The sequence below is a fragment of the Rhincodon typus genome, chromosome 33 (genome assembly GCF_021869965.1).
Source record: "Rhincodon typus isolate 14 chromosome 33, sRhiTyp1.1, whole genome shotgun sequence".
Taxonomy (NCBI): Eukaryota; Metazoa; Chordata; class Chondrichthyes; order Orectolobiformes; family Rhincodontidae; genus Rhincodon; species Rhincodon typus.
Window position 1 is genome coordinate 18,134,900 of NC_063364.1, and position 18,818 is coordinate 18,153,717.

At 41.6% G+C, this 18,818-nt stretch overlaps 1 long non-coding RNA gene across 1 annotated transcript in view; it reads right to left on the reverse strand.

The window, feature by feature from the left end:
* Nucleotides 1-1,390: 1,390 nt before the first annotated feature.
* Nucleotides 1,391-18,818, reverse strand: part of LOC125486766 — a 134,801-nt gene continuing 117,373 nt past the window's right edge. Inside the window, exon 4 of the long non-coding RNA XR_007265389.1 lies at nt 1,391-1,453. This is a non-coding gene — a long non-coding RNA (uncharacterized LOC125486766). The remainder of the gene's footprint in view (nt 1,454-18,818) is intronic.

The following is an 18,818-nucleotide window of genomic DNA, read 5'->3' on the forward strand; positions in this document are numbered from 1 at the left end:
AAGTTAAAATACCATTTAAGCCTGGCAGCTGTGGCTGCAGTAAAAGTTATCAATCCCAATCACATGTTCCTGTAACTTTCCACAACATCTTTCATCATAGAGTATTACTCATTTACCATGAACATGTCACTAAGAGCAGGCAATTTAATCTAGTAGTTTCCAAACTAAGGTGAGAACACAAACAAATTCTACCTCAAACCCTTTCAGTTGGCTGGAAGCTTTACCCCTTTATTCTTAGTTGGATTTCAACAGGAGACCAGGAACTGTTTAACTTGTCATTTTAAGAATTGAAAGGACAATGAAGTAGCCTGTGGTGCCACTCACCCTATTTGTAGATTGTGTCGGGAAATAACTCATTCTTCATATTAACCTTTAGCCTTTGTCAGTTAGGTATTGTAGGTTTCAGTTAGCAGACTGGAAATGTCAGTTCCAGTGAAATTAAAAGCCAAGTCAGGACATTCTGTCACCTGTCTTTTTTCACACAGCATTGAGAGCCGACACAGATCTCTCAAGAGTGAGATATTATGAAAACGGTTTGACAATCAAGTCGAGAAGCTGTAGCCTTGCTCCAACGACAGCTATGTAACATTCAGAGAGAGAGCTGCTGTTCTCTTTGGCAACTCTGAACTGCAAGCTCTAATTAACAGGGCAGTTAAGGTGAAGGCCTGAGCAGTGATTCTTGTCGCAAGTTGTTGCAACTAATGGGATGAAGTAATGGAGAAACATGTGAAATCTTACAGAGACAGAGTGAAAGAAAGATATTCAAAGAGGGCTGTAAAAACTTGGGAATTGACTGGATACCAGCCAGTTGGTCCCCTTGACCTTAATACTTGTGTTGTGGTGAATTCTCCAGTAACTTGTTTGGCTGCAAGTCTCCCAAGTACATGTGTAATTACAGGTCGTAATAGTTATCATTGTATACGCAGTTATTGGTAATAATAATTATCATTGCGATTTAAATTTCAATGAAAGCCTATAAATGCCTTTGAATCATATTAGCATGTGTAATAACATATAAATCTATTATCAAGAACATTCACTGCCTAACAAAACTACTCTGTAAAAAAGAAGTGCAATACAAGATTGACCTGTAGTCAATCAGGTCTGCAATAACCATGTCTGTCACTGTAGAGTAAAGGGTTAATTATGCCTTTACTCCTAGAATAGCTACTAAGCATGTGTGAAAGGAGCTATGTCATATTGATGCCATGTCACATGACTCTGGAACCAGTGTCTGCAAGAATGCAAAGCATATCCTCCTTTGCTATACCTTCTAACAAGTTACATTCATAAAGTTGTCAGATGAGCATTGACCACATCGTTCTATTGTCATTGGATTATGATTTGCGGATTATAGACCTTGGAGGGTTTACAAAGACTAAATATTCACTTACAGCATATTGAAACTTTTCGTTATATTCACGGTTGTTAGCTATCACCCTCCGCTCCTCCTCTGAAAGACAAAAAAAAAGTGATTCAAAACATACAACCACTGTTACTCATGTCATCAGATTGTGGGGAACCAGATAATACACAGTTGTAGAGAATCTATACCACCTCAATTAGAGTCCAAATAAGAATGCTCCTTAATTCCAAAAAGTAACAAATCTCAAAAACAGTTTTTTTTTTAATCCTTTTGGGTTGGAGAATTCATCATAATGCCTGCAAATCACACAGTCAATATTCTTGTTAACTTTATGTCCAAGTTTGCTTCAAGCAAACACCACAACTGGTACTCCGTTTTCAAGCACTGACACATGTCAGTCCATCTAAAGGATGAGAAGGGCAACTTTTGAAGAAGTTTCAAAGAAGACTCTTCTTCAGGACTGTCTTCTGGATTGACTCTTACTTGAGATTCTTTGGATTTGAAACCTTGATTCTGATTCTTTCTCCCATAGATGCTGTTGAGTTTCTCCAACATTTTCTGTATAAATTCCAAATTTTCAGCTTCTGCAATTTACAGCCCAAATAATATTTGCCCCAAAGAGACAGACCATTTCCATTTAGTAGTACAAAGTTGGTGGGTTCAATCCATATGGAAGGTCTGGTTCTGCCTATTTATCATCAAAAGGAATGTTGCACCATCAATGGGTTTTGAAGTCACTAACTCCACAAATTGGATTCTGCAAAAGTAGGAAGAGCTACCAGGGAGATTTGTTTCTTCTAAGAATTCATTCCCATTTTTAACTTTTTTCCCCCAGCTTTTCCCAGATTAGAGACTAGGCAATGGCAACATCCCACATATCTGTGACAGCCTCTGGTTGGCTGGCAAGATTCCAGTGCATTGGGCCACAGACTTGTCAGCACATTCCCGCCCTGTTTAAAGAAAAACTTTCACAGACTTAATTTAGTCATGCCCAAGTTGCAAGGCACATGTCTTCCATACAGTTTTCAGGTAGAAAGTATTAGGATTAATCCTAATGTGCAGCATTAGTCAGTTAGTCCATTCATGGACACTAACTTTAGGAGGAGGTGTAAAACTAAAAAAAAAGTGCAGTCGTGAACAAGTTGTCAAAACAAAACTTAGTTCTGAAAGGAAGTGTCAGCAAGAAGTATTTTGTTCATAGGTAAATGTAGGCTTGATGTACGAAGAATTCATTTCTTGTTTGCAAGTAGAAATCATGGAAAGAAAATTTTATACTGAACACATGGTCAAATAAAGCTGGCACATGAATTAAAAACAGGACACATTGCAATCACACACATAATGTAATAGTAGACATTGCAGACCTTCTTGTTCATTTTAAAGCAATCCAGCTACTGTTACTAAATAAATAAATACTGCTGTACAGGGCATTTGGGAGACCACATCTGGAGTACTATGTATAGCTTAAGTTTCCTTATTTAAGGAAGGATATAACTGCCTTATAAATTATAATTGCATTTGAAACAATGCAGAGAAGGCTCACTTGACTGATTCCTGAGATGGAGGTTTGTCTTGTGAGGACAAAACAGACAAGTTGGACCTGTATCCTTCCCCGAGCGGGAGTGGCTAGAGCTAGGGGACACAGTTTTAAAATGATACATGTCCCATTTAAGGAGGAGACTGTATTTCTCCTTAGAGGGTCCATAGTCTGTGGAATTCTCTTCCCCAGAAAGCACTGGAATAAAGGTCATTGAATATTTTTAAGCCTGAGTTAGATAGGTTCTTGACTGACATCTCTATAGTCCAAGAAGATAAGGGGTATGGAGGACTATAGAGATGACAATGATATCAGCTACATTTCTCTTTGAACAATGGGGCAGGCTCAAGGTTTCAAGTGGCTGACTCCTGCACCTAATTTGTATTTTGTATGTATGCTCTATGCCAAAATATTTTAAACATGAGATATTAATGCCTGTGTTAAAGTATGTGGTGAAAGTTTACATGTCACTATGAAAAGAATTGCCTCCTCTTATAATTATGCTTAAAAATACTGCCATCAGAAGGTTAACTTAGACCTTTTTTTTGACTAATTTGACTTTTAATGCCTTTTGATGATTGGCTGAGTAGAAATCAAGCCACAAAAAGGTAGTGCTGCATATTATTTTTCTTTTGAGAGTGGAGGCGAGCTGAAAACTGAGAATTAATTGCAGGGGAAGGGGGCGTCTGATTGCCTCATTGCATATGCATGCATGAGTAAAATGGCAAATTGTACAGCCAGGAGTTTCTGCCCCAGCTTCCAGAATCTTCTGGCCACTATATTTAAAAAGGCAACGAGCTGCATTTCATTCCAGGAGCATCAATCACTGTAGCCCACCATCAGAAGTGTCAGGGTCCAGGTAAAAGGCGGTGCGGTGCTGTGCTGCGAGGCTCTCCTGAACGCTGTCCAGGATAGGAAGGCAGCTGTCTGATGGATGAAGGCAGCTTGAATGGTAGGTGCATGGGTCAGGAGGATGCAGGAGGATGATGCTGAGGGCACTGTCAGGGTGCACGCCACTATCTGCTCCAATGAGTGTGAGCAAATATTGTAAAGTTGCAGCTACAGAGGACTATCACACAGGAGGCTGGCTGCTAGGCACCTCCATCACAAAACCTCAATGCCTGTCACTACATTGCAGCTACCCATGCCAGTCTCACTTCTGCCAGGTTCATGTTTAAACATAAAAAGGAGCTACGATACTCAGCAGCTCATGCACTATCAGCTTCACTGACCTTTCACCCCAACCAGGCGAATGTACACAACTGATAGCTTTTGACCAAACACTCAGAGGGGACAAGGAGACAGCCACAAAAAGTAGGTTTGGACCAAACACCTGACAGGTATCACAGGCACATGCATCAGATAATGCAATAGCTCTTTAAAGACACTGACCTTTCATTAAGAAATCTAACTCCTGACTTCCCTTACACCACTTTCCTCTTACAAGTAACGCACACGGACATTCGCGCACTGGAAAGTGACATCTCTCTCATTGTCTTTCAACACAGACAAAGAGTCATATATCCATACTACTATCTCTTAAAGCTGTGCTCCTTCTGCAGGGGAATAACAAATACGCTAAGTACAAGATATGGGGCTGCTCACCGTGTCAAACAGCAGGCCGCTGAGCTAGCAGGACAGCAAGACACCCATTCCCGTACTGAACAGGAGATTGGATATCTACAGCCATCGAGTGAGAGGGACTCCAATCTCCCACTCCCATCTGTACATGAAGCAGCATTGTCTTCATTAAAATGTGGGGGCTCAAGACACAAACAAGTCTCACTGTATTTTTTAAACACTTCAGCCTCTGGATCCCATTTCTGAGCAAAGGAAAAGAAAGACCTATCCCTAACAGCCCCACAGACCACAACATTGAAGAGGAATGGGCATGAGTTTCAGAGACTGCACTCCCACACTCCTCCAGCACTGAGTCATTTGCCTCGATTTCATGTAGGCCCAAGGTGAGCACAGTATTGACATGGGCTCACAGTTAGAGGACGAAGAAATGGCACTAACTCTGAAGATTGCTGGGGAACAGGCCCCTGCAGAGCCTACTATTGATGATGAATCTCTAGATGCAGCCATTCATGAGCTCAGTGAGATGGATAAGCAAACACGGGGATGTCTGGCAGAGATTATCTGCACACTGAAGTGAAGGGCACAGGAGGCTGCCCAGGTTCTGTCTGTTACAGTTGTGGCAATGTGAGTGCGTAGCTGCCACCATGAACTGGGTGCCAGCTGCTGTGGGCACTAGGCGCAGAGGAATCAGTATCAGACAGGTACGCATACGGACCTTCACCCCATTGCTCCAGCCATGCATTCATTCATTCATTCCCTACCAAGGCCAGAGGGATTCCACGGACTATGACATGAGGGAAGCACCACTGTGCATCAGGTAGGCAGAATGGGATTAACATCCCATGACACGCCAGACATAGCCTGCCACCCCATCCCTCCCCTGCCAAATGCCCCAATCAAGTAAAGTTGAGGAGGTCACTACTGCTAACTCTGTGACCCCAATCCACCCTCTCCAACATCCCAACTTTTTCTCTCTATTCGCCAGGATCCTTCTAGTGCCAATGACAACCACGCCCTTCACATTCTATTCTCTACCATTTCTTCCCATCCTTAAGTGAACCTCAGCACCCCACTCCCCATTGGTCAGTCACTGCTTGCCCACCCTCGTCTAGTCCGTGGGTGTCAGCCAATGTGGCTGGTTGACCTGGTCAGACTTCACACCTTATGCTGAAAATGTTGGCATGAAGTAACACCTTGGTAATGAAGTTTGTATTGACTGGTGTTTGAAGGAAGATTGATTGATTGACTGACTGATTTATTGTCACACATACCGAATACAATGAAAAGCTTTGTTTCAGAGTGGTGCAGGCAGATCACAGCAAACAAAGGATATGCAGATCAAAAAGACTTGGAGACGTACAGGTTACATTATTTGAAGCTACAGTCCATTCAACAGTCTCATAATGGCCAGGAGGAAGCTGTTCCTGAACCTGTTCAGGTTTCTGTATCTGCTGCCTGTTGGAAGAGGTGGTAGGAGGTCGTTACCAGGGTCGATGGGTCTTTGACAATGTTGGCTGCCTTTCTGCGGCAGCGAGCCATGTAAATAGGGTCCATGGACGGAAGGTTGGCTTCTGTGATGGTCTGGGCTGCACACACCACCTTCTGTAGTTTCTTACTGTCCTGCCATACCAGGCTATTATGCACCCGGACAGTATGCTTTCAATGGTACATCTGTAGAAGTTGGAGAGGGACCTTATGGAAATGCCAAATTTCCTGTGCTGCCTGAGGAAGAAGAGGCATTGTTGTGCCTTCTTGACTGTCACATTTATGTGGGAAGTCCAGGACAGGTCTTCGATTATTGTCACTCGAGGAACTTGATGCTCTTCACTCTCTCAACCTCAGTTCTGTCGATGTTGATGGGGGCATGTTCTCCCCCTTTCTTTCTCAAATCAATGATCAGTTTTTTAGTTTTGCTGACATTGAGAGACAGATTGTTTTCATTGCACCGCGTCACCAAGCCCTCTATTTCCCTTCTGTTGACTCGTCATTATTAGATATCTGTCCCACTACAGTGGTGTCGTCAGCAAACTTGTAGATAGCATTCGTTTAGAGTGTGGCAACACAGTCATATAGGGAGTACAGTAGGGGGCTGAGGACACTTCCTTGGGGGGCTCCAATGTTGAGTGTTATTGTGGAGGAGGTGCAATTACCTATCCTCACTGATTGCAGTCTATGGGTCAGAAAGATGAGGATCCAGTTGCAGAGGGCAGGGCCGAGACCAAGGCCATGGAGTTTTAAGATCAGTCTAGAGAGTATAACGGTGTTGAAGGCGGAGCTGTAGTCAACAAGCAGGAGTCTGACATGGTTGTCTTTGTTGTCCAGATGATCCAGGGATGAGTGCAGGGCTAGGGATATGGCATCCGCTGTGGACCTGTTATGCTGGTAAGCAAATTGTAGGCGACCGAAGCAGGTTGGGAGATGTCAACCCTGCCAGGCATCACATTTATAAGTGGGCTGTGAACATGCAGCTCCTGTTTTGTCTCAACAAGATTGTGACCTTGAATGTAAATGCAGCCAACATTAGCCGACCTGCCTGAAAGATTCTGTGATCATAGCTGCAGCCACGACTTTGCCTCCTGCCCCATTAGCTACCCCACCTGCCCTTCTAAACTCTCCGGGCAAGCACAGAAAATTACTCCCCGGATTTCCACGGAACAATAACAATTATGTTCAGCTAGGAGTTATCTTGGCAATTAAACAGCTGTACAGTTGAAAAACATGTTGCTCTTGTTTTGCCCTGGTTATCTCTCAGACTCCTTCCAGCTGTAAACTGAAAAGGGCCACATTTCCTTTCCAAGACAAAAAGAGCTGAAAACAGTTATGGGCCATTTCCCTTTAACGTGTGTGCAGGAAAAATCTAGATCAGAAGATATTCAGTCACAAATCAACACTGTCAAAAGCCTTTGCTGAAATGGAAAAATGCCTAGATTACCAGCATCTATAAGTATCTAAATCATCATTTCTCCCTGAAGGAAATATCATAATTACACAGAACAATAAGGAAAATCAATGGCAGAATATTACCAGGGCTTCAGTGCCTTTGGCTGCTGCGATAATAGCTGGAGTTGGGGTGGGGGTGGGCATCACGGTGGCTCAGTGGTTAGCACTGCTGTCTCACAGCGCCAGGGACCCAGGTTCAATTCTAGCTTCCTGCAACTGTCCATGTAGTGTTTGCACATTCACCCTGTGTTACACAGGTTTCCACTGGGTGCTCTGGCTTCCTCCCACAGTCCAGAGATGTGCAAATAGAGCGGATTTGCCATGCTAAATTGCCCTGTAGTGTACAGGGATATGCAGGCTGGGTGGGTTAGATGGGTTGGGTTTGCTTGGGATGTTCTTCAGAGGATTGGTGCAGACTGGATGGACTGAGTGCCTGTTTCTGCACTTTAGGGACTCTATGATTCTAGGGCATCTTAGCCAGACTTTGAGTTTCTCCCACAGTATCGATCATTGATTGGTGCATTCTCCATGGCAATGCCTCGACTAATTAGAGTTCACTTGCCAACTATTTAGCATTCTCCTCTCACGCAGTATAACTGTTGGCTTTTCCCTTGAATTGGTATTCTTACAAATTGTTCTGCTGAGTATAATATGCAAAGTTTTAATAAAAAGTTTCGTCCCTTTACAGAGTTACAGGTTTTGGGGGCCAAAGCAGATGTGCTCTTAAAGTTAAACTGAGCACGCACACATAGACAGTGGATCTGGAAATACCGTAACAGGCTCACAGAATGTACATTTTCAAATTGTGAATGATAAAAAAAGTAAATGTTTCTGCGCAAATCTGATATAAATAAATTTGGTACTGATCACCCAATTTAACACATGGACTTTGGATTACTTTTCTTCTTCATTCTTTCATGGTGTGTAGGTCTCTCCCTCTCTCTCTCGCAGGGTCACCATTTGTTGCCCATCCCTAATTTCCCTTGAAGTGAGTGCCTTGTCCAACGATTTCAGAGTCAACCACATTGCTGTGTGTCTCGAGTCACAGACTGGGCCAGACTGGGTATGGACGGCAGATTTCTTTCACTAAAGGACAATCAAAGAATGTTTTATCGTCATCAAGACACTGCTGAGACAAGCTCTCAATTCCATATTTTATTTACTGAATCCAAACATCTCCAGCTGCTGTGGTAGGATTCGAATGCAAATCCTCAGAACACTCGTCCAAGACTCTGGTTTATTAGTCCAATGATATTACTACTACACCCACCACCTCCTTGGATGGGCATTTGGACAACATCATACAACTCAAATCAGCAATGTTGTTGTAACCTTGAAATGCATCTCTGTACACTAACCGATTGCATTCCCTCCTCCGTGGAATGACATGCCAATTTTTCTTGAAAAGGCCCTTGTCCTCTGACAAGGCCATGGGATATAGCAAATGATACATCTATGTAATCTTTTAACCTTCAAAACACTGGTCCACATTCAAGAGCTGGTTTTAACAATGGGGATAAAGGGTGTGCTCAGCAGGTCTCAGTAGTTAATATGTGTGTTACACTATCACTTTAATTGGAAAATATCCTTTTAACTAAAAAGTGTCAAAGATTTAAGTGGGAAAATGTAATTATTTATTGCAGGGCTTACAGACCTATTATATGAGCAATTTAAGGCAACATATAGAATAGTCCCATGCCCTGGCCAATATTATTCCCTCAACCAACAGCGAAAGCAGATTACCTTTGCTTTTATATCTCATTGTTGCTCACAGGATCCTGCTGTGTGCAAATTGACAACTACAATTCCTACTAAAGCAATAGTGAGGCTTCATCAGCATATCATGAACTGTGAATCATTTGGGAAGCACAAAGGTCTTACAAAGCACTACTTCCTTGTAGCAACAAACGAAAGTCATAGAAACAAACATTAAAGTTTATAGCAAAGGCTTCAAAACTTGGAATAAAAAGGGTTTCTGCTTGTGTCTCAGTTATATCTAGTCCTGTGGGATATTTCAGCAGTAATCACTGAACATGCCGACTAAATCTGAGGACAATACCCAGAAAAAGAGCAAGCACTAATGTCTACAAACTTTGATCAAGAACACAGAACAAGGAAATTGGATGAATCCAATTATTTACAGGCCACAGAATCTGATGTATTCTGAAGTACAAATTCTTAAGAAAGAATTAGAAAAATAAAGAAATAAATAGTTCAGAATAACAGTCCTTCCAACTCGGCCTTGCCTCCAGTCCACACTAGCCTCACCTCGAGGCTTGAGGATGGGAGTCTGTGCTGAGGCCGGGAGTCTGTGCTGAGGCCGGGAGTCTGTGCTGACTTCACTCGAGGTGCAAGGATGAGAGGTAGGTAAGAAGAAAGAAGGAAAAGAAACAGAAAGAGAAAACAAGAACAAAAAAACAGATGGAGCAGACAAGCTCCAGTTGAAGAGTCCTACTCTGCCGCCATCTTGGATTTGGAATTATCTTGTTGGGCAATTTCTTATTGGTCCTGAACTCTCATCACCCAACACTATCTGGTATTGATGTATTCAGTTGTCTCATTACCCAGTGACATGGGTAACTGAAACAGCTAAATTAAACTGAAAATGCTGGAACTCAGCAGGTCTCACAGCATCTATGGAGAAAGAAACAGAATTAATGTCTCGAGTACAATTAATCTTCTTTGGGACTGAAAGGGGCTGAGGGAAATGATGGTTTTATGCTGCTGACAGAGGGGGAGGAGGACTGAGTGAAACAGACGGTGAAGGTGCCCAGAGCAAAACACAAAAGGGAATGGTAACGGTGGCAAAGGAGTCATGTAGGTGGGAAACAGGTGTTAATGATAGGGTGAATAGAAGACCATGTTCCAGCTCTGAAGGTGATGAATTCAATGTTGAGTCCTGAAGATTGTGACATGCCTAGGTGGAAAACAGGAAACTCTTCCTCCACCTTGGGTTGGACTTGACTGGAACATTGAAGTGGATCCTGGATGGTAAGGGTGAAAGGAGAGCCAGGAGGGTGAGCGGAACAGGTGGTGGACAGTACAGACATGATAGCTTGTGATGAAAACTCAATTTTGAAGCTTTGCAATTACTTGCCTCTTACAAAAACAAAATTGCAGTAAAAAGTGTAATTGCCCACAAGCCACCACCACTAATCTGAAGCATCTTTCAACCCTTGCTTGCTCACTTGCATTGCAGCAACGATTTACTTATAAAATTCTAATCTTGTTTTACAAATCCATCTATAGCCTTATCCCTCTCTATTTTTGTCACCTCTGCCAGACACACAAATCTCACAGACGTCTGCACAGTTACAATTCTGCTCCTTAGACATCAGTCCTCACTCCGCCAATGGTAGCCATGGCTTTAGCCTGCCTTTAGGCCCCAAGCTCCAGGATGTCCTCAAACCTCTCTTTTTCTACCTCTCACTGCTCTTTCAGGACGCCTTTTAAAATTGATATCACCTCACTACCCAGAAGAGAAATAAAACAGTAAAACTTGAAAATTATACATACTGGTACAATTTGTCTTCTGTAGTTCAATGGTACTCTGGTACGAGTTGTACCTTCATTTGCGAGTATGACTGGTTTTGACTATTCTTTTTCCCTCTGAGTTTGTTGTTTGGTGACAAATTTTGTTTCATAACTCTTCTGTAAAGTGCCTTGAGGCAAGTGCTTTATAAATGCAAGTTCTTGATAAAATGCAATACCAATATATTATTAGTTCTGACCATTATTTGGGAGAATGCTAGTGACAAACTAGAAGCAACATTTACAGCTGCTACTTAAACAGTTGCAGAAACACCTCTGATTGATCACACATTTCCATCAACATTAATGGGCTTGCCTCTTACTGTTGACTTCAATTATTTCTCACTGCAAAATAAAGAAATGATAATTGTTTTTGAAATGTTGACATAGCACATCCCTGGTTGCCTCAAAATACCTGACAGTCAATAGGTTTCTTCAGGAGTGCAGACAAACCTGATAGCCAATTGTACAGTGAAGGTCATAGATTTAAATTAAATGACCAAACTAACCCCTTTAATAATATTGGTGCCTCAAGGAAGAATATTCCCCAAAGCATCCTCACGCGACAGAAAAATAAGATTGTAAAACCATAAAACGTAGGAGCAAAAATTAGGCCATTCAGCCCATCGAGTCTGCTCCGCCATTCAATCATGGCTGATAAGTTCCTCAACCTCATTCTCCCACTTTCTCCCCAGACCCTTGATCCCCTTGATAATCAAGAACCTATCTATCTCAGTCTTAAATGTACTCAATGACCCGGCCTCCACAGCCTTCTGTGGCAGTGAATTCCATAGACTCACCACTCTCTGGCTGAAGAAGTTTCTCCTTATCTCCGTTCTAAAAGGTCTTCCCTTTATTCTAAGGCTGTGCCCTCGGGTCCTAGTCTCTCCTACCAATGGAAGCATCTTCCCAACATCTACTCTGGCCATTCAGTGTTCAATTAGATCCCCCCTCATCCTTCTAAACTCCAGTGAGTATAGTCCCAGAGTCCTCAAACGTTCCTCATATGTTAAGCTTTTCATTTCTGGGACCATTCTCACGAACCTCCTCTGAACCCGCTCCAGGGCCAGAAAAGGAAGATGAAGAAAAAATGGTTTCAATGAAAATACAAAGGAAATAAACAACATTTAAACCTTAGTCCAAATCTTTGTAATTATATTTGAGCTTCAAAGAAAAATTTAGAGACTGCTAGAGACAGCGGGCCTGTTCTAAGTCTCTTCCAATTGAACTGATGATGGAGCCCCAGGTACACGAATTTAACCAAGCAAGAGTGTGAATGGTTTTGGGTGATGGGCAATTCTTTTCTCAGAGAGCAGTGCATGTAACTCTGGGATATGCTGCTGCTGGACACAAAAGGCACTGATACTCTTTACTGCTTCCACGCGGGAACTGGATCTGGTCTTCACTGGCACATAAATGATAGAGAACGCCATTATCTTTAGGGTTCATATGATTTGCAGAAGGGGTTTGGATAACGTCTGTGGGACAGAGAGAAACCTTCCAGAGAATCTTCCCTTAGTACCTGTTTTTCTGTCCCTGTCAGGATATTACATGCCTGTCGATGTTGGAAGTGACTGTCAGATATGTTTAATCATGGTGCTCCAGCCATAATAAGGTACAGGGCAGCTTTGATGGACCAGATATTGTGTAGCTGGTACTTTTCACTTTTTACTTATTTGAACTGCCAGAGGTGGGTGGGTCAGAGAGGCCTAGGGAACACGGAGATAGGATTATTCCTCACGTTCTGACATTTTAACTGATCGGTTCCTGTCCACTGATTGATTGACCCGCTTAGCTTAAATGTCATTATTAAGATCAAAATGAGATAATTTATATTTTTGTCTCCTCTTCTGGGTTGTGACTTGAGGAATCAGCAGACCTAACTTAGCTGATATGTTATTGCTTCAGGCATCAACAGCGAATACAAGACATCAGCAAATTATTTGACCATCAAGGCAATGCACATAAATCTGGTCCTTTTCTCATCTAGGACCTGGGGAGAAAAATATTATGATCCCTAAAGCTGATCTACACGAGGGGATTTTTGATGCGGTTATAATTTGCCCACAGCTAAAGCTGTTTCATCCAATATGTACCCTTGTCCTCTTTGAGGAAGCAATCAGCAGTACCATTCCCATTAGGCTTTCTTCATCCTGGTCTTGATTTATTGAATCCAATTGTAGTTTCTCTAGAGGTTAGTAAATATTCACCATATTCATCATTAGGTCTGGAATTTTCCATTTTTTTGTAATTCACACATCAGACATGGGCATCGCTGGCTGGTCAGCATTTATTGCCCATCCCTAGTTGCCCTTGAGAAGGTGTTGGTAAGCTGCCTTCTTGAACCACTGCAGTCCACCTACTGTAGGTTGACCCACAATGTCTCTAGGGATGAAATTCCAGGATTTTGACCCAGTGACAGTGAAGGAACGACAATATATTTCCGAGTCAGGATGGCGAGGGGCTTGGAGGGGAACTTGCAGGTGGTGGTGTTCCCATGTATCTGCTGCCCTTGTCTGTCTAGATGGAAGGGATTGTGAGTTTGGAATGTGCTGTCTAAGAATTTCTGCATTGCATCTTGTAGATAGTATACGCTGCTGAAACTGAGCGTTGGTGGTGGAGGGAGTGGATGTTTGCGGATGCAGTGCCAATCAAGCAGGCTGCTTTGTCCTGGACGGTGTCAAGCTTTGATTTGGTTTGGCTCAGTGCATTTGGTCTGGTTTGCTCCCATTTGGGTTGGTGCAGCCCTGCACAATACATTAATCCACCGAACCACCCAGGGAGCTCAAATACATTAAAACATCCAGAATAATATTATCCAGTTGAAAATCTTTTCACTAGTGCAGGTATAAAAGCCATGTCACTGTGTTTGAGATATAGCAATTGCAACTTCTTGTAAGGCCCATCCTCAACATAAACATAATTTAAACATCAAAGAAATATTGTCACACATATCATTTATCACTGATGTGGCCTTAACATATCACTCATGGAACGTCAGATAACTTTTAATCAAATTAAGTCAATTTAGATAAAACTGCAAGGAGCAACACATGCAGCTCGCAGGGTAGGTTCCACTTATTGCTGTACATCGTGTCCCAAGAGGAAATGGTTCTAACTTTAAAGCACATAATGTTCTTGGCTATATGAAGAACAAAGTCTTCCAGGAAAACTATCTAAAATGACAATTCTAAAGCATTTCAGAACTCTTTGCACATCAGTTCATTTAATTCCCATCTGGTAAAACTAAATCAAGTTTCAAGACATCACTACACTTGTTAATCTATGAGGAATTGACTATTAATACCATTGTTCTTATAATTTTGATACAAAATGTGCAATATGCGAAAGGCACGGTGATGCTTTGCTCCTAGTTTGGATTTAGTGCAGCACAGAGTTGTACAACAGAGGAGGAGGCCAAATGGGTTGCTATGCTCACGGCTGGAAGCTAGTCCCCTGCCCCTCGACCACAGTCCTGCATGTTTCTCCACTACATTTATTCAACATCCTTTTGAAGAATACTATTAAATCTGCTTCAGAGCCTTTTCAGATTTCCAGATCGTAAAGCATTGCATTTAAAACAAAAATCTTCTCATCACCCCTCTGGTTCTTTTGTCAGTACTTCAATTCTTAAACCAACTGCAATGGGACAAACTGCCAAAAACTCCGAGCAGCGTCCTGTTGGCCAAGAGGCCGGTGACCACCCAAGAGAAGGAGAGGCAACATTTACGTAAGAACTAACTTAAAGAGATCATTCATTTTTATTGAAGTGAGGTTTTATATCAGAAGTCTGTTCCTCACTCAATACATTTCTGACCTTTCATTTTTTATTGAGTCCATTTTCTAACCATGTTGTTTCATTTTGCATCTCACAGCTGTATGGAGACTAGCTGCATTAGAAAGAAAAAGTACTTTGTTTTTCTTAACCCTGAGGGCCCATGGAAGGTTGTTCAAACATCTTAACTAAATGGAACTTTTCTCCAGTGCAACATTGACAAGCCTGAAACTATCTTGTTCAGATTTTGCAAGAAACAAGCTAACAAATTCCCAGCTTCTCATTACTTCTCTCCTGTATATTCCATTTGGCTTTCCAGCTGTGCACACAGGCTAAAGTGGACAACACACAACTTCAATTTCCCAGACTGACCCTAGAATGAGCTTCAAAACCCAGAACACATCCATCGTGGTCTCAGTCTCCACAAGGACTAATTGTTGGCTCAAATTTCCAATGCCCTCCTTCTTGATTTCCCGGCTCCACCCTAGACTAATTTCAACACATCTGCTTCCACCGTTTCCCATACTGTATGCTACTTACCCATGGTCTCCATTCCCACTCAGTTACCTGTTCTCCCAGAACATTGATTATAACCTTTTGATCCTTTCTCCACACTCCAAGTCTTTCCACCAGCCTCAGGTCACATTCTTTTTCTCTGGAGAAATGCCTACTCCATGTCTCACATTCTTCTCATCCTTCTCCTTTCATCTTCATCACATGTGGTCTTCAGCCCTCAATCTCCTACACTGCCTTTTGTCACAGCACAGCTCTTTCAATCTTCAAAAACTTATTGCTTAAATAATGGAGATGTATTCCTTTCTGCACCTCCCACCTGCCTTGTGAGGCTTGGCTATTTTGCAGTGTTTTAGGTGCTTTCTGTAGTATTCAGCTAATCCAGGATTTATCTATTTATCAGGCTTCCTTCTTCTGAGTTCTCATCCTTACTCACTGTCATATATCTGGCCAGAATGTTTCCTTTTGAGGGTTTTTTTTGGTTTCTTGCATCCTCATCTCTTCATCCCTCCTTTCCTCTCTTTGAATCCAACCTCAAACCTACTCAGAGCTCAGAAACATAGATCAATTTGCAATTTCATAATCAATCAGCCCTGACGAGTGGACAGAGGAGGGGGAAGTATACTTGTCTTCACGTGTTTGGTGCTTTCTCATCTACAAGCTCAGAAACTTATCATTCTGATTAAAACGAGCTTGCAGACCGCCCCGATATTTCCAAAGCTGTTATATGCAGCAATGTAAAGCCAGCAGCTTTATCGTTTGAAATATTTCTGTCTGACTCCATTTGATAAAATCAGGATTACCACTACAAGATTTCCCTGCTGCTATTTTTCTCCACTTTGCAAATATCTGTTGATTCCCTTCTTTTATTCTCATTCTCTTTTGTCTCATTGGCATTCATTATTGCTAGTTCTTGAGCTATAGTAGCAGATCTATTCCAGCATTCCTTCCTATCCTTCCTGGATTGTATGCTTATGCTTCATTGGTATTATGTCTCTCATGTTACATGATAGGCTGTCATCACAGGGTAGAGGCAGCAAAATTGATATTTTGCTAAGTTAGAGATATATTATGATCAGTATAGTCGGAATATTTTAGTGCATGTATTACCTATGATTGTGGTACTTTACAGAATGCAATTTCTTACAGGTATCTCTGTCATCTTCTCTAGCGCCATAACCTTCTGCGATACCTGCACCCTTCTAATTCTGGCCTCTGCAATATCTCCAATTTTAATCACTCGACTGTGGCGAGTGTGCCTTAGATTCCCTAAGCCCTTTACTCTGATATTCCCACTAGCCCCCTCCCCTCCTGCTCTCTACTTTGCTTTCTTCCTTTAAGATACTCTTTTAGAAACTACTTCTGGGACCAGATAATGCCAACTGACTTAATGACTCCTGGTGACTCAGTATCATGTTTATTTTACAATGTTCCTGGGAAGCACATTGGGACATTTCATCATGGAAAAGATGCTGTATAAAAATAATTTGTTCATATTGATATGAGGAGGGGCAACATACTTCATTAGTCCAATTGTCTAGCCAATGAGGCAGTAGTAGTTTAATGACAGTGAACTTCAGGCCAATCTCTGGTCTGTGCTGAATCAACTAATCTCAATCAGTGTAGTGGAAGGTTGCTACAATTTGGCTTAGCAGCTCAGAGGAAAGAGAGTCATTGCTCCTGATCATCACTTAGTAACGTATGTATTTTTATGGATGTCTATATACGTATGCAATGATGCACATGTGGCCATTTTAATATCCTTGCTGTATGAGCTTGGACTCAGAGATTGACATCCTTGAGCTAGCTCCAGTGGTTTACACTCATAAATCCAGGAATGCTTTATAAAAATCACAGATTCCGACTCGGGGAGACGGCAGTCTGATTTAGAAGCGTTAGTGCCCAAAGCAAGCTTGCTAATACTAAATTACCAAAATCCTAATGTTAAAACATCAGCAACAGCATAAAAATATCTATATCCACTGAATGAGTGTTAAGATTGAGCAGAATTACATTTTCTCCCACCGATATTAATAGGTCCAAACTAGTGAGAAGGGGGCAACTTGTAATTTCTGATCCAGCCTTTATTTAGTTATCGGGTCACATGTTTGCTCTCCACGTTCCTTGATACCCAAATTTTGCTATCTAGAACACATAAAATGCGACTATTTACAATATACATAATTTTAAAAAGAAACAAAGTACAATGCTTTCTGCCATTGCCACTTAGCAGATATATCCATAACACACATTGGACGAGATGTAAGTGCAAGTTAATTGAGTAATTAAAGGCAATTAGTGGAGTAAGTCAAGGGAAGAAAACTTGTGTAAAGACATACAATCAACTCAAGTTTTGCAGACGTCCTCAAATACATCCAATACTACGACTAACACAGGAGAAGGAAAGCCATGCAATGCTTGAAAATGCAATTGTATCATTGGGAGCTGAGATGCCAAAAAACAAATTCAAAGCAATGACAAGACAGATTTGGTATAATTCCCCAGGTACTCATTAGTGCTACAGCTAATGGATGGGAGGGAGGAAGATGGCAGCTTTGAAGATCCAAATGGATGGTGTGGAGCAGATAGTAGGCTTTTTACAGAAGAGTAATAAATAAGGGGCTTAGTTTCCCCTGGTAGCATATTAGTTTTTTTGTGCACTATTTTAAATGGTGGTAGGATAGTATAGAGGGGAAACTAACCGTTGCATGTTAACTAGTTCACTGTCAAAGATATTAAACCTGCTAATTAAATCACCAGCATAATTGAGGGAGGAAGGAATGAAAGGAAGAAGTTGTGGAAGGAAACAAGAAAAAAAAAACTTTGACAGTTATACAATGCTGTTCAATCACACCCACAACTCCAACTTTTCCCAGTAATGGTGAAAGTCTTTTACCCTAAACATTAGCTGTATTTCTCTGCTCAGGCACTGCCTGACATCTGCCAGGTGAAGTGGCAACACTTTTCAAAACAATTTGTGTTCATATACTCACCAGATAATTTTGATTGCACAATGATCACAGGATAGACTGACCAGTTAGAAAGGTCTTAAGAGTGGAAGTGTGAGAAATAAGAACTGTCACATATGTGATGGAAGTTGATGATGATTGAGTTAAAACAAGGGGAAGTTAGTCTGCTTTGCACTTTAATTTGGCTAAAACACATAATATTGGCAATGGCAGTCTAAAATTAGCTCATGTTCCAATTCCCAGAATTAAGATTCCCCAATTTTAGAGCAGAAAATTCACCCGAGAGAGCAGATGTTTTAAGAATTAAACTTAAAGGTACACGTACCATTTTTAACTGATGTGCATCTTAACTGTAGGGTACAGACCCTTTAACTTTCCATGTGAACAATTAGAGAGAAGCTTTTGGCCAAGTACATGGAAATTCTCTGCCAGAATATAAATATAAACATTTATAGGGTTTCACGGTCTTACTAAACAAGCAGAACCATGTGATCCTATTAAGTAGCAAATGTTCGCCAACAAAGAAGACTCTCCTGTGATCTTGCAAAAGTCTTTGTACAACTGGTTAAGAGTTAGTGAATTTAAAAAGTCTGCTAATATTAAAAC